Below are 3631 nucleotides of genomic sequence, written 5' to 3'. Positions count from 1 at the left end.
ATTGTAGATGAGGGTATGTTTTACCATCCGAGACCATTCAGAATATTTCTCCTTGCCAGTGAGAACTATTCCGACCATAGAGATGATTGAATGCATTCTGTAAAAAAATACTTCTGCTTGATAATAAGAAAACTTCCTTACAGTCTTATGCATTATATTTTCTACAAATCCCTCTAATGTGTGACAGAAGGCATCAGAATTTCATTGAAATGTTATATCACTTTATGCTTCAATACAACATTACCAAAAATAAAAAACTGTGCAATATCACTATATCACCTCCACAAATGCTTTGAAAAATGCTGTAAGTGATATGACTTTGAATGCTTTTGAAAACTGCTTATATAAACCCTTTGAAAACTGCTTACAACACAATACTTAACACTGCCATCATAAATACATATCAACAACACAACATTATACCACCATTAAAATCATCTTTCTTGTCATTCTCAAACTTTTTGAGATGAATCAGGTTTAAAGTCATATGCATAAACAAACTGCGCAAACCAGCTACCATAATCAAACTGCGCAAGTCATTTGGTTATATGCATAGTCAAACTGCGCAAATCATTTACCATAATCAAACAGAGGTGCGAAAGGCTCTCATTTCCAAACACAATTTCAATTAAAATTTGGAATTGTGATCCCTATGGCTTCGGCAGGTTGCAAAGCAATTTACAGGTCTCTGAATCACCAATAGCTTCATAAAAACAACGTAAGACCAGTCGTTTTCAAAAACATGGAACACAAAAGAGAAAGCGAGAGGGTCTGCGAATCACAAAACGCTGGGCGCTGTCGGTTATATTTGGAGCTACGACCCGTGCAGAAGGAGAACTGGAAACGCAAAATCTCAAACGCACCACGAGTGAGGTTTTTCACTTTCTTCTCTGCGGCATGCTCCACCCATTCGCATACACTGTCGAAGCTAAATTTCCTCTTCCGGAAAAGGCCAAACACCTCGTTTGTGAGATAAAATGCCTCCAGGTCTTCCAAGTGCGAGAGCAAAAGCTTGGATATTATGTTTTCTGCAAATTCGATAATGGGGATTAGATCTTCGTCAGTTTCGATTATGGAGGTATTAAAATGATTTTCAGCGGCATAAGTCCAGTGCAAGAGATGAAAGGGCGACAGAATGAGGCATGGTATTTGGGTGTAAAGGAATTTGAAGCGTATTCATGCGCAGAGAGGTGTATTCATGCGTAGAGAGGCAGAAAAAAGGTATAACAACGCTTCTATGCATTCAATATAAAAAAACGCATCAACGCTCAGGTGTATTGCACATTTAGCCGGGCAGAGGACGCATTGTCAGGGCAGAGAATGAAACGCATGACAGAGGCAGCGCTCAGGTATGAGCAGCTCCCAGAACAGTAGGAGTTACAGCTATTTCTGGGACCTGTGCTCTGATACCATGTCAGGCTAGGGTAACTCCAGGATGAGCGGGAGAAACAACTGATTGATATTATTCATTAGCTAACTCATACTTATATACATAAATACAACGGATCAGTTCATCTTCTAGATGACTGTCCAGTTCACCCATCCATTTCGGATTAGGTGTCAACAGATATGATATATTTAGGCATCAATGCAATATTTCTTACACATAGAATCTTGGTAGAAAAAATAATATGATGTTTATTAAATAGGAAAATTAGTATTCCTTGAAAATTTCAAGATGACTTTGATTGGGTAATAATGGAGGTAAAATTAAAAATTTCAAAATATGAAAATTTTAAATATGTAAATGAGAGCATGTGTCATGTAGGAATTTTGATTTATATTATAACTATAATAGACATAAAATTTTTAGTTAGTGTGTTGTCAATGTTTTTCAACAATCTAAATTTGGTACATTAGAATGCAATGAGAAAAATATTTTCAACACTTTATTTCAGAAAATAGGGGGAGTTCACAAACTATGGGAAAATGAAACCTTTTTCAAGAAATTCAATAAGAACCTTAATCTCATAAACATCCAAACCATATATGGCCTTGATACCTGAAAAAATAGAAGAAGAAGACATCAAACAAAGGAAGTATCTTTGGATAATTTCTTGGTATTTAAAGTATTTTTGGAAATGGGATACAAAGTAGCAATATAACTACTGCAAAGAACTCTTTTTTAATATTGGCATGTTTCTTATAATGAAACAATATTATATCCTTGAGTCCAACCCCCTGTAGTTCGCAAAATTTTTGGTTAATGAATGATACTTTAAGGAAGACGAGTGGCTCTAGTGATAACAAAACATCAATATCATAGGGAAAAAATGTACATTTCCCAACAAATTCTCAAGAACATTAAGGTTCACTTTAAGGAATCACACAAATGAGAGTTTGGTAACACCTTCTCAGACAAAATGTAGTTGGAAAAATAAGTAGCCTCAGCACAATAGGAAATAATGAACACAATAATAATGGAAATATAAAATGAGGAAAATATGATTTGTGAAGAAATTATAGCTCATAATATTCAAGAAGAATGTTTATGGAGGAAAAAATATATACTCTAACCGTTGAAAGAAGGACAAAAAAATACTAAATTATTTCTCAAACCATTATGCAAGGAAGAAACCACAACAAAATAATCTTTTGTCATGCACAAGGGGGAAAGTTATAGGCATGTTAATGCACAAATATATATATATATATATATATATATATATATATATATATATATATATATATAAACACATTCTTTAGCACCTTCTTAATGGATCCATGTTATAAATCACAAAAAACGTTTGCAAACTAGTTTCGGGAAGAGAAAACATCCATTCTTATGTAATAATTTTCACATGAAGAAGTAAATCATTACCTAACAAACCAAATATATATATACATGCACATGGATACCTTAATGGTATAGGATGTTGTCTTTAAATATCTAAAATCTAAGAAATACATTTGATATAGTGAATACACTGAGCCAAAGGATGGTTGAGCCTCAACAATATCATTGTAAAGATGGTAAGCACGTACTCAAATATCTGAAGAGTACAATCCACTATATCATGAAGTATTCTAGAGGCTTCATTCCTCCATATATCCCGTCACTGATTAGGAACTAGCATAGGTAAGGGGATTATGAGCCCAACAATACGATATAAGGGGATTCTCATCCTAGCAAAAGAAGTATGAGGTAGGGCCTTAATTTCCTTTCCCATGTGGGTTAAGCATTCTAAGATATGTAGGTAGATGGGTGAATTGGTTGAGTTCATCCTCGTTTCAAACGGTATTTGAAATTTCCATCCCTCTCCATTAGAAGGAGGAGGTGGTGAATAGAATTCAATCGGAAAAAAAACAACTTACCAAACATGCATAGAGAAGGAGAAAGAGGTTGTGTGACTTTGCACCTCGTTAAAATTAATAAACAATTTTCATAGTTGGGACTTAATGTGATAGGTTTCCTTGTCAAAGTAGTAAATTAAAGAGTGAAAGGGTTGAAGCGATGTTCTTGAATGTGAATTTATGGGGACACATTTTGACAAGCCACCAACACTTTTCAAGTCCAGTGTAAGGACAAATGGTCCTATGCATATGAAGTTCAAACTATTATGTTGTTTATTTATATTTTTTTGGAGAACCAAATAATCAATCTCCTCTTAATATCCACGCAAAAGAAATA

Source organism: Pinus tabuliformis, chromosome 7, assembly GCF_031772625.1.
Source record: "Pinus tabuliformis cultivar Carrire ecotype Pingquan chromosome 7, CPIR1, whole genome shotgun sequence".
In the NCBI taxonomy this organism is placed as follows: Eukaryota; Viridiplantae; Streptophyta; class Pinopsida; order Pinales; family Pinaceae; genus Pinus; species Pinus tabuliformis.
The sequence above is the reverse complement of the archived record's forward strand: the minus strand, read 5'-3'. Positions refer to the sequence as shown.